Source organism: Lissotriton vulgaris, chromosome 7, assembly GCF_964263255.1.
Source record: "Lissotriton vulgaris chromosome 7, aLisVul1.2, whole genome shotgun sequence".
In the NCBI taxonomy this organism is placed as follows: Eukaryota; Metazoa; Chordata; class Amphibia; order Caudata; family Salamandridae; genus Lissotriton; species Lissotriton vulgaris.
The window spans coordinates 492,751,121-492,764,515 of NC_141695.1; the positions used below are offsets into that span (position 1 = coordinate 492,751,121).

Below are 13,395 nucleotides of genomic sequence, written 5' to 3' on the forward strand. Positions count from 1 at the left end.
CACTTTAAATTACTCATTTAGACAATCAGTCACAGTGTTACTAAATCCTCCATCCAAACACTTATACACCCACTAATTCTTCAATGCAGATTGGTATATATATAATACATATTGAAATAACAAAACCGCATTCACTGGATGAGGTCATCAGTGATGTCATTTGAGATGGCATCAGTGATGTCACTGACCATGTCATGAACGATGTAATATGTGACATCATCAGCAGTGGATTGCGGGCGCGCGAGTTATAGTTAAACATGGGAATTTCAATGGTTTTGTACGAGTGAAATGTCTAGCTAACTATAACACTCGTGAAACCTATGTTTTTTTTCAGTATATATACTAGCAGCCCGCCCCAGCGTTGCCTGGGGCAGAAAGGGGCTGGGGGCAGTACACCCGCTCCGACCCTCTTCCGCACCGACTCCCTCCCGCCCCGACTCACTCGCACCCCCCCTCCCGCCCGACTCACTTGCACCCCCCTCCCGCCCAGACTCACTCGCGCCTCCCTCCCGCCCAAACTCACTCGCGCCCCCCTCCCGCCCCCACATTTTCATTTACTGCTGCCTCCTTCTTTCCTCCCCCTGCATCACAGTCTCACTTTCCCTTTCCTTACCTGTGCCGCCGCTCGTCACTGCACAGCCGCTCGTCACTGCACCGCCCTCCTCTTTAGTCGTCATCACGCACGTCGCGTCGCGGCCAGAGCTAGGTCCCGGCTGGCGCTACTTTCAGGGGACTACTTTGTTTACAAACGTAATTTTTTAACTTTACTTTTTAAAAAAAAATTATATAGCCTATGTCCATCTACACACCCTGACAATTTCATAGATGTATCGGGTGTGTAGATTGGCGCTGTGGTTCCCGAGTTTACCTGGCCAAAAGGTGCACGTTCTCGCTTTATAATAGTAGTGTATATATATATATATATATATATATATATATATATATATATATGTATCCAGCCCGCTAACACCAGTGCTTAGCTGCACAGAAAGGCACACAGACCAGGAATCAGCACGCCCAGGCGAGGCCAGATATCCAAATGTTTATTTTAATTCATCGTGTGGTTGAAAGGCTGTCATCAGACGCGTTTCGGGTACGTCCGTGCCCTTGCTCACTGACAAATGACAGGATGAAATAACACAATATATAAAACCATATCAATTAAGTTTCACGCCAAGCAGATCATTAACATAGAAACTGGACTACTAGTTCATTTGTAACGTTGTTTGGTCACAAACGTGGGCGCCATCTTAAGACATGTAATGTTACTGTGACAAGTCAATCACTGAACGTCAATTTATGACATATTTGGATTCTCTAAATAGACGAAATTTAGTGATACTGTTCAGTGAATAAGTAAAAAATATATATGCATTTATGATACAAATATCAATTCATCTCTATTTTTCAATAGGAATAACATCACTAACGGTCATATTTAAAAATGGTTCATAACTTGGATGTTAGCCCTTAGTTGACCACTTGTAAAAGTATACATATAGGACAATCAATTGTTGGAGTTCGTACACTTTATAATGTTAACAAGTTATAACGGTCCTATAGATAGATAGGAACGAGATACCTGTGTTCTTAATAAAAATAAATAAACAAAAACCCATTCATTTTTGAAAAAAATTAGATATAACTAATCAGTTAAGTTGGTGTCATAAACAACGAACAATGCCATAGTTATCATTTGTACAAATACGCTAGGTATAACAACATCTACATACATAGTGCTCGTTATCCATAGATCGAAACAAACAGGTTAAATTCATATACTCTTATAAAAGATGAACAACAGGGATCCGCAAGGACTAACGGAAAATGTGTCGAAGCCAACGTGCAAATTCATTGTACTGTTTGGATATGCTGGGTCTCAGTTATGTCTGCTATACAATAGGCGACTTAATTTTGCTGACATGAATAATGGTAAATGTGTTACATTCACAAAGGTGCATAAAAAATATGAAAGTGCTAATTCGAGGATCAATAGATAAATATTGAAAAAGTGCATAAGTGCTGTGAACATATAAAGTGTAGAAAATATTTTTTCATTATTAATGACCATAATATTGACTGTGGGGTTGTAAGTGTCATCACATAAATTTATAGGTAGACGGACATAGGGTCTCTTCTCTAAAAGTAATAAGGTCTATATTTAGTGCCCTTATTCATATGGCTGATAGCGGTACAGACAGCAGGGAACTGTTCACAAAAAGTTGTGTAAGTCTTCCCCCATGTTTAAGCCCCCCGGGCTCTTGCTGTTAAGCAGAACTATGTAACGGGACTCAAGTTGACTCAGTTGTTTCTCATAGTTACCACCTCTCTTGTTGGTGGCTACAGCATCAATGACGTAATATTTCAAATGTGCTAAGTTCTTGTTATGTATCATTTGAAAATGTCGGGCCACCGGATAACTCTGATCTGCGTGTAAGATTGCACGGAGGTGCTGCAATATTCGTTGATGCACCGGTAGTTTGGTGCTACCTACATACTGCAAATTGCAGCTACAGGTAAGAACGTATACTGCTAATTTGGTGCGGCAAGTAAAATGGTCACGTAGGGGGACGGGGTTGACTTCAAAGGGGGTTGTGTATGTTCTTGTATTTACACCAAATCTGCAAGCTCTGCATGAGCTGCAACAATAGAAACCCCTGCGTATATATATCCTCAAACTCTGTGATGTCGCTGCAGCAGCTGAATCAGAACGCCAGTTCCAACCAACACAGACACAGACCCAATTCTTCGATGCAGACTTTATTTATTGACCGTTTCAACTCCGAGGAGCCTTGATCACATCTATATTGTGGGAGTAGCTGCTAGGGATTACAAGACCTGGAGCCTGTAAGGGGTGAAGCGCATATGTAGGTTAAGCATCTGATGCATAATCAGCAAACCACAAGAATAGATGGTCACTCAGAATATGTGGACCAACTTGGACTTCAACAAGAAGCATTTTGGCAATTAGCGTGGCCTTGCTCACATGTACAGAATAAAGTTATTGCCCAAGGCATATGTAGTCAAAATCATAGACAAATATAAACAAAGGACTCCCAAGAATACGAACACTCAAGCGCAAACGTGGGCACCATCATGGAACATATGAAGCAAGTCACTAAAAGTAAACAGTAATACATATCACAGCTTATGAACGGTGCATGGTAATTATAATACATAATGAAAAACATAATCTGTATATATATTTTGCCATGTGCAGAAAAGTGTGTATGTGGCACGATTTAGGATAAATCATACCACCGTGGGAGCTGCGAGGAGTCAGCAGTAAGTGTGCATAGTGTCTTGCATAACCGGGTGCCTGGTGAGCATAAAGACTACTAACAGAGTGATGAGAGTATAGCGTATCGTATAGTGTATTGCTGTGAAAAAGTAAGAATGGACTCAACTTTGCCTGAAGGTCAGCAAGGAGTATCAGGCGACGTTGCCTCCCAAGTGCGTCAGATAGCAAAGGTAATCACATTTCTGTACAGATAGCATGGGGTGAGTTGGCTCAGTGATATCTGGAAGAGTGGATCCCTCTCAGAATGTGGAAAACCATGACAACCTTGAAGCAGTCTCTAAATGGCCATATCGTGAGGAATGTGCTGGCATACAATTGTTGTAAAAAGGTATAGATGTCCGCCAGGGGTGATTGAGACCATGCAGTATGCCATTAATTTGCGGAATTATCCATGGGATGCAGAGCCACACAAAGGGAACCCAAATGGATCTCCCCCGATGTGTGCTTCACAGGTGGACCATGTAAGGTGTGTGCACAGAGACTCTCCAGATTGTACATGTGCATTGTTGCAGGGTGTGACAATGGCATAGTACAAAAGCTGGTAGGTTGGATAGTAAGGAGATTCTCCTTGGTGGGCCTGTACGGTATAATATAATACATTAGCCAGCTTCCCCAAGTGGGCATGTACAACTCCTAAAATACACCAATGTCAAAACTAAGGTGCACAACAGAATCAGTTGACGAGAGACAATAAAATGTACAACATTGTGGTACAGGAGATCGCGCCCCCCACCATGCAATTTTCGCATCAGTAATTTTACAGTAAACGTTGCATCAATTAGGTCATAGAAGATGTAATGAGTGGTGTAATATGTGAGGAATTAACAGTGCACGGTGAGGGCGTGAGCTATACTTACCGTACGACACAAGTTACAGTTACTTGAGATAACTAACTATTACTGCTGAATTTCTATGGTTTTGTGCATGTAAAATGCAACCCTAATTACAACGTCCCTGTAACCTTTGGGGTTTGAGGAATTTCTACTTACACTTTTTTTTACGTAAAGTAATATTTAATTATCATATGTTAATCCAACCCCTGCTACACATGGCCTTTCAGCTTGTGCGGCAAGGTGTTGGCTGCAGGGCCTGGCAGTGGCCAACCTACCCCAAAGGTTGTCAGCTTGGGTGGGGGGCATGCAGCCACCCTAACCAGGTCGATTTCAGCACCAAGGACCCCATCCCCCATGGCCTGCCATCTTTTTATAGGGGAGGTGATGCATGGCCCTCCTTCCCGGGATGTATTTGGCCTCGAGGACCCTATCCTCCGGGGCCCATCACTTAAATTATGGGGGAGGAGGGCATGCAGCCCACCTCCAAAAGCTGATTTTGGCCCGGGGACCCTGTCTCCCGGGGCCTTGCCTTATTATAAAGGATGGGCATGATTTCTGCCCAGAGGACCCCATACCCCATGGCCTGCCACATTTTTTTTTATAGGGGTTGGGGGTATGTAGCCCTTCTTCCCGGGCTGTATGGGACGCCTGGGATCCCTTCACCTGGGACCCATCACTTACATTATGGTGGAGGAGGGCATGCAGCACCCCTCCCCATTATTGGCCCCTGAGATCCCATTCCCCGGGGCCCACCCTGTAAATGGTGGCTGCCCTGAAGCCAACCCAGGGCACCTACTTCACATTTAAAAAGGGGAAAGGAGTCAAGCTGCACCCCTGAACCAGGCCTATTATGGCCCTGTGACGCCATCTCCCAGCCTTATTCTTAAGAGGGGAGCCAGTTTTAGCCTTGGGGATCCCATCCACTGGGGCCTGGCCTGTATCTATAGAGGGCACATAGCCCCAGGCCCCCCCCCCCATTTGGGCCAATATTGGCCCCAGAGACCCCATTTCCTGGGACTTCGCCACTAAATCTTTGGTGTCCTGGCCCCAACCAGGGCACCCAGTAACCCGTTACCGCAGGGTAAAAGTCCACGCAGTCCCTGCCAGCTGCCCGCCTCCAGTGGGAGCCATGGTTGCTCCTGCATGCAGGGTGCAGCCAAAACATGCTGCTCCTTGCAAGCAGGATACATTTTTTCATCCGTTTCCCTGCCCGCTTCACAATGGGCAGGGAAACAGATTAAAACGGGCAGGAGCATTTTTCCTGTTCCCGCCTGCTGGGAGCAGACGGTTTGCTCTCGCTTGGCAAGAGCTTTAAAATGCTCCTGCCAAGCAAGTTCAAACAGAGGTTTCAACTGCTATGTCTCGGGGTTGGGCACCCCAAGACATAGGAAGAGCCTGTTCCTCGGGTCCCCAGGGTTATTCATGTTTCTGGGAAGGGGGCACATGTCCTTCCACCCTTTTCATAGCACACCAGGACCTGGGGGTTGTGGTCCCTGGGGCTGTGAATGGCCTGTCCGTGCGGCCCCTCCCCCTATTTGTATGTTGGGGACCAGGGATGTGGTTGTCCTTGAGGCTAAAATCAGACCGGTATCGACCATGCGTCCCCTCCCCCAATTTTTTACAACGCTGGGCCCGGGCTGAAATCGGCCTAGGAGGGGGGGTTGTGTGGACCCACCGTCCTTCTATTCAGCTCAGCCATGGGATTGGGGTCCCTGATGCAGAGATTGGCTTGGGGAGGAGGTGGTACACAAGCTCCCTTCCACCCATTATAATAAATAATCCACCCCTCGCCTCAGGAGAGTGGTGGTCCCCCAGGCCAAAATCATCTCGGGATGGGGTCACGAGGTTCCCCTCCACTCATTATAATTAATAATCCACCTCCGGCACCTGGCTCACCCGAGGGGTTATATACACCAAACAAGCATGGGAGCCCGTACTTGTTTCTTTTTTTATTTTAATGTGGATTTGCAGTAAAATTCAGTAAAATTTGGCCCCCACCACCAGACCTAGGGGGTCAGAGTTATTTCTACCCTGCCGCCTTGTCTTTTTGTTAATGTTTTTTTCTTGGGACTCAGCTGAGTCCAAGTCCCAAGATGGCTGCCAGCACTTCCTGGTTGAAGTGTTGGTGGCCAATCAGATCTCATTTTGAGATCTCAGGGATCCGCTGACCCTCCGCGTCCCTAGATATCTATAAATCTTTTTCCTTTAATAACTTCAAAAAACTACTGAATGGATTTACACTAAATTACAAAACGGTCACTTACTGCACCGAGATCCACCTTTCTGCCAAATTGGTGTAATTCCGTTCAGCGGTTTGGGCTGTAGTCGTATCTAAAATCCCTATGGAAAACATGTTTTAGGACCCCCCACAATTTTCTTGGCTCCCGCTAGATGAATCACCCTGAAACTTTCCACCCAGCAGCTGAAGTGAGTTGCATACTAGTTTTGAAAATGTTGTCAAGATTTGTCAAACTGCGCCAAAGTTATTGGCGAAACAAAAAAAGGATTTGTCTTTGGAAACTAGGTCCTAACTATAGCTGAAAAAGCAAAGGTTAAAATGATGTTCTAGTTAGGTGAAAATCTCCTTTACAACATGACATTTTAAACATACAAAATTAGTGAAATTTACCAGTTATAGTTATCTCAAGTAACTAGAACTCGCGCTCCTGTCATGCACAGTTTTCTCATCATTAATTTAATTGCAAATGTTGCAGTGATATATTCAATATGGTCATAGAAGATGTCCTGAGTGAAGTAATATATGGGGAAATTAGCAGTGCATGGCTAGGGCGCGAAGGTAATCTGTGACATTTCATGTAGCAAAATAAATATTGTAGGCTTTAACAGAAAGAAATAAAAATCTACCCTTGTATGTCTGTCACAAATGCTTTGCTTTCAGCTGTGGAAATACTGGCAGCCATATTGTGTGCATTCCCTTAATTTAACTAACCGAGTTAGCAGTGATGCTGTCATTTACCACCATGTGAGGCTGAACATTGTAGCAGACATTACATGCAGAAACTAGAGGGGCATACATTATGCAGCAATGACTTGTGACAGTTCAGAGAAAGCTGTTCCCTTAAAGAAGTCCGTTTTACTGTTTAAAGTAGAGAGCGTATATCTTCTATGATCTAGTCTCAACAAGGACAATCAAACACATAAGAAACAGATATCTGCTATAAAAGGTTATAATTATGACCCACAATGTTTAACATCTCAATCTTGTTCATAACCATATAATATATACAATCCAAAACAAAACATGTGAACAGAGTTTTAGTTGAAACTGGGATATAATTTCAGTTCAAGTATTAACAACTAACACATTTTGAATAATGAAGTTCCACTTCCAAAGGGTTTCAGTCATGTATACTGGAAGGAATTAAATATATGGATCCAGGAAAGTTAATCCAGATCATTAATCTCTTACAACAAGTATGAGCCTCATAAATTATCTGGCTAAACTTTAACTTTCCTTTAACCTTATAATATCAACATATATGGTTGCTAATATTCTTCAGAGGATATTTTAATGATGAGCTGATAATAGAGCCATTGAATACCTGTACAGTGATCGTCTGGCAATACACACCCATTAGAGTTAAGGTTACTGAACTAGTGGGTGCTCAGTTTGGCAGGGCCTCTGGAAAATCCTCTCTCCACTTTCAGTTTACTTAAAATACATCAGGAAAAATATGTACATTGCTTTCCCATGTCCAGGTGCGGTTCGGGGGCTGCAAAGTTTAATGCTTTAAATTATTTATAATGCTAAGCATAACTCGGACCATGCTACACAGATGAGCGAGGGCATAGGAAGTGTGAATAGAGAATGTTGAAATACATTTTGCCACACACAGCCAAGCTAAACGGATATGTAGCAGAGTTTTCTACAAAAGAAACCAAATTTTCCTTGCAACAACTAGATCACAACAAAGAATGAACTCTAGTAATCTAATGTACAAACCCATGGATACGGTAAGAAGCATAACAGATGTCAGACACACAGTTTCTGTTTTAGATGAACAGTGAAACTTGCCCGGAATAGTGCTACTTCACAGTTATCAATTAAGAAAAATGTCACTAAACAAAAAAGTTAGTTACCTTCGGTAAAGCTCTTTCTGGTGAATACTTCATCTAACCTCAGATGCATCACCTTGTGAATATTCCTTCCGGTGTCAGACTTGATCCGGAAACTCAAAAGCAGTAGTCCTGCTTGCAGATAGGTGGTGATGTAAGGCTCCACACCAGGGCACAAGGGCACCAAAAGAGCATTACTGAAGGTAAGTATATTTCGTCTGATTGATACTTCTAACTTCAGATTCCGCAGCTTGGTTGGTCTAAGGTGGTTGGTCTGTGAAATGACTCACACCAAAACGTCCTGCAAAACAGAAAGGGAAAGTTGCCCGTCCCTATGAACCTGTCTGTCAGGATAATAGTGCTTTGTGAACGTGTTTACTGGTGCCCAAGCAGCAGCCTGACAGATCTCTAGGACAGGAACACCACTTGCCAGTGCAGTAGTAACAGCCTTAGCTTGACTGGAATGAGTTCGTAACCCTTTAGTGTTGCTGTTTTATCGCTTAACTGTAGCAGATTTTAATGCAGAGTACTATCCACCTGGAGACAGTTTGTTTCTGCACTGTCTCGTCCTTTCCTCCTAAGAAACCGACATAAAGCTGATCATCCCCTTGGTGGTCCCTTGTCATGATCCCTGCCACAGCTCACCTCTCGTGACTATCACAATATACTGGAATGACTCATATCATTCCTCCCAACACTCACAACCCTTATGCCCATATTACATACTGTTGGTAATAGCTAGCTGCAGCTAAGGTTCCCAGATTGGTTTGAAAAGGCTCAATAGCTTTTTACACATGTTTTACCATGCACATGCAAGGTCAGGTTTCAGGAGCCACGGAAACATCCATAAAATCCATCAGAATAAGCATCAAGTAACCGGCATGGATGACATCAACGGGAACCTCCCGGAAGACAGCCCTCATCAAATTAATCCCCTGCACCTGTACCTTGCTGTAAGCAATTAGAACTCTACCTTTGTAAACATTCTAAAACGCCTTCTAGAAGACAGCTTCATCAAATTAATCATCTGTACTTGCTTCTTGCTATATGCAATTAGAACACGACCTTTGTGAACATTCTAAAACACCTTCTACAAGACAGCCTCATCATATTAATCATATGCACTTATTCCTTGCTATAAGTAATTAGAACGGGACCTTTGTGAACATCCTAAAGCACCTTCTAGAAGGCAGCCTCTTCAAGTTAACTATCTGCACCTGTTCCTTGTTACAATTAGAAAATGACCTTTATGAACATTCTAAAGCAGCATTTAAAGACCGTCCACACTTCTCCCCTTCGATTTGCCTCTTTGCCTGCCACTTTTCTGTTTCCCGGCTTCCAGGACTCGGTCAGGCCAGCTCCCTTGATCCTCCAGCTTCAACCTCAACGCAAAGAACTCACTGCATTATTGTTGCACCTGGATGGCAAAAGAACAAGAAGAAAAGTAGACATTAACAGTCTTGATTTTACTATGAGCTGAGGTCAGTCCCAACATTGTGCTGCAAACAAAAGTTATCAGTGTTTTTGTTAAACTTGTACATGGCAGGACTCTGCTAGAGAGGACTTGGGTGAAGCTAACCCCATTAAAATGTGCTTTTGGGTTTGATGCGAAAATCATACTCACTAGATTAAAAAACTTTGATGAACGGCCTGTATGGACAATCTAAACAAAAACGAAACAATGTAAAAGGTACGTTTAGATTTAAAAAGCTTTCGTGAGGCGATACCTTACGAGATTTTATACTAGACTAAAGACTTCTTATTTGTTTATATGTACCATATTTGCCAGAATCATTCATCAGACTGGTGTGAATGCCTGCTTCAGTGTTGCTGTTGAGTGGAAAAGCCACAGCATTTTTGACTCTCTCTCTATTCCAACCCCTTTCCCCCTGGGATTTGCCACGGGGGTCTCTCTTAGGATCCAAGCAGTGCAGTTTTCCCTCCTTTTTAGGTCTCACGTGCGTTGCAGGGCAGAGCCCTGCTCAGCCTCCGCAAGAGATTTTGTTGGAGAGGATTTTTTTCAGAAGAGGGCTTAAAGCCCCACCCCTCATTTCGTTTGGCTGGCGTCACCGTTTATGCTAAACGGTGGCCAGCCATTGGAAATGAGCTATCTATGTTGCCTTCCTTTGGCTTTTGTGCCGGCCCACTTGGACTGGCTCGCCTGCTTTTCTTCTGTCGTAAGCGATTTCTTATCTTTATGGGTCTATGTGTTTAAACACATGGCTCCATAAAGACAAGCTTCGGCACGCTTCTCGTTCGCTTTTGGGACCGTGCTGGATGTAAGGACTAGCCAGACATTCTGCAACTGGGACTTAATGCCTAAAACACTCCTGTGCTGTGTTTCTAAGAAGCTTTGGTAGCAAAAAGTAAGAAGCACAAAAAATCATTGGATTTAAAGCTTGCCCGTTTCCCATTTGCAGGATTTTTGTTTTGTTTTTCCCTAAGAGATGAACCGTGCATAGAAAACAAGAGGAGAGAGAAAGTGATACAGATATTTTTTTTAAAAACAAAAAATCTTGAGTTTATTTCTCTTCACCATGGATTCCAAATCCCTTCACGTTAAGTCAACAACTGTGGAAAACAAATCATTAAATGTATGTGTACACCAATGCAAAGGTATTATGGGATTTCATCGACCCCCCTAAGTACCTGTGGGGTCAACTCACACCAGGTGTGAAGGAATCCCGTTTCCTTTAGCTGAACACCTGTGATGAAGTTCCTATCCATTCTTCCAACTGCTAGATCAACTATGTAAAACTGACCCATCTCTCCAGTTCCTCTAGGCTCACAGTGCATCAGAGGTGTGGACCGGTCAACTAAAGATCACATATGCTGTGTAGTCAGGGCGCGGCGGGCCCAGCCCTTCAGAACCCCCAAACCTTCATAGGACCCTCACTCAGCCCAAAACCAGGGAATATCCCCCCCGCCCCTTGTTACGCTTTTACGCATCATTTTCACCCACAGTGACCAGTTTGAGCACAAACTATCTCACATGAACTGTGAAACTATTCCGTGTCACAGACAAGAGATATTTCCTGCCTGCGCTGGTCTCCCGACTGTTCTCGGCGTTACTTTAGTACGCAATGTGTGCCCTTGCATACAATTTGAAGCCAGATGACTGGCGTAACATACTTAGTGTAATAAGCGTGATTTTCCAGGCATTTATGACGTTGTGCCTAGAAAAAATACTCCCAGCGCCATCCGTTTCTGGTCTGCTTACCCCAGCATAAGCCAACACATGTTGTTACTATTATAATCAGCACAACTGCAACATGTTTCATTTATAGGTATTGTTGGACCTAGGTTTTCCAAGTCTACATAAGGTAGCTTGGCACAGTAGTGGCTACAGCTAACTCAAGGCGTTGGTTAAGTGCTTACAAGTCTCACTCACAGTAACTCAGTGATGAACCACTAAAATAAAAGACACAACACCAATGTTTGGAAAAATACCGTTACCTTTTATAAAAATAATATGACTCTTTGGTTTCAAGTTATACAGGGTACGACATCAGATTCTCTCAGAAATAATCATTATACTTTTGTCTTGGAAAAATACATGTCACTCCTCTTTGCTGTGGAAAAATTACAGTATAACACATCTATTGTCAAGGATTCAATAATGAGTAAAGGAAACTCTTTTGGAATTAAAAGAATCCCATTAGGTTCACACTATGCAGGGTTACTTTACATTAATACACAATGTCAACAATACTTCACCAATTGAACCTGCCAATTCACTGGTTATTCTATCACATACAGGGCTATGATCTCTATCCCCTTATCTACTATGTCATAGTTTAGAATTTAAGAGGACCAAAATGGTCAGGGCACCCTGTTTGGCGCTAGATCTGGTTAGATTTATGTAACTTTAATCACTAGGACTCAGCACCTTCCTTCCTCACCCCCACTCTCCTTACTGTCTTAGTGGCAGGTTCACCACAGTCCACAGGTCTCTAGATGACACCCGACTCCTGGTTTTCCCCAACCAGCTGCTTGCCTGTTGCTAGCGTGGGGGGGGGGGCTTGTTAAACTTCCAGTACCAGGCGCGCTTCCACTGTGCAGCGCTGGGCGAAGAGGCCTTGTGGACGATCAGCGCGATGCACTTGCTCCGGTGGCCGGGCGTGAGGGGGCTGGGCACGCTTCCTCTCCTCAGGCGCGCTTCCACTTGCCAGCGCTGGGCGAAGGGGGCCTCGCTGACGTTCAGCGCGTTCACTACTCGCTCCGTTGGCGAAAGGCTGTTCTGCCTTCCGCCGGTTCTCCTCCGCTTCCTCTGTGTAGCGCTGACACTCCACTGGGCATGCGCGATACACGGACGCTTCCCGCGGTGAAACCCAGGCCGGCGGAACACGGAGGCTGCTCGCTCCTCAGACACGCCTCCCGCAGGCCTCGCCTCCACCGATCCGCCTCCTCACAGCAAAGGGTTGAACAGCGCGGGCGCGAGGGATTAGTATTCCCGCCCGGCGCTGTACTTTCTCCGCTTTCCTGCGCAGTCTCTCCCCTCACCTGGCTCCACGGGGACCACGCTTTGGAGCGGCGACTCGCTCCTCCAGGCTGCTAAAGTTCCCCTGACACGCGCCTTCTTCTCAGCGCGACCAAGGACACTGGTCACAACGTGGGGCTCACAGCTCCTCCTTCAGTCTGGTAGGTGAGCGTTGGCAAAGGGGAAATTGAATGGTAGAGAAGCCCTCAGCTCAGAGCGACCTGTCAGGATTCGTTGGGGCTCAGTCTAGGAAGGGTCTTCCTTTACACACAGGTTGCTTTTCTTCTGAATAGTTGATGTATGGGGAGGGATTGGTCAGAGGCTGAAGGGGGAACGTCCCTCTGAAGTGACTGTCTGCCTCCAAGACAAACTAGCTGCTCTCAGTGCGTCCACCTCCTCTCACCACTGCCTCACTCCTCCACTCTTGGGTCAGCACAAAATGGCTGCTGGTCACTGGCCTTATATAGCGTGGCCTGAGACCTGCAGAAGTCTCTAGTTGATTCTAGAAAGTTCCCTAATGTTAGCCTATGGGCCTGTCCTCTAGTAGTGTCCGTTATGGCAGTTGGTGGACACCATTTTAGGTTTCTGGAGATCCCTAGATTTTCAAGGGGCCTGACTAGGCCTCACAGGTTATGAGGGAAAAATGGCGTCATCGCCAAGGAACACCTAGCCCCCTGACAGCATTGAAAAATCCTGATGGACAT

General features: G+C 44.7%; 1 long non-coding RNA gene across 1 annotated transcript in view; it reads right to left on the minus strand.

The window, feature by feature from the left end:
- Positions 1-13,395, minus strand: part of LOC147701944 (uncharacterized) — a 237,667-nt gene that overhangs the window by 146,186 nt on the left and 78,086 nt on the right. Inside the window, exon 2 of the long non-coding RNA XR_015297487.1 lies at positions 9,457-9,628. This is a non-coding gene — a long non-coding RNA (uncharacterized LOC147701944). The remainder of the gene's footprint in view (positions 1-9,456; positions 9,629-13,395) is intronic.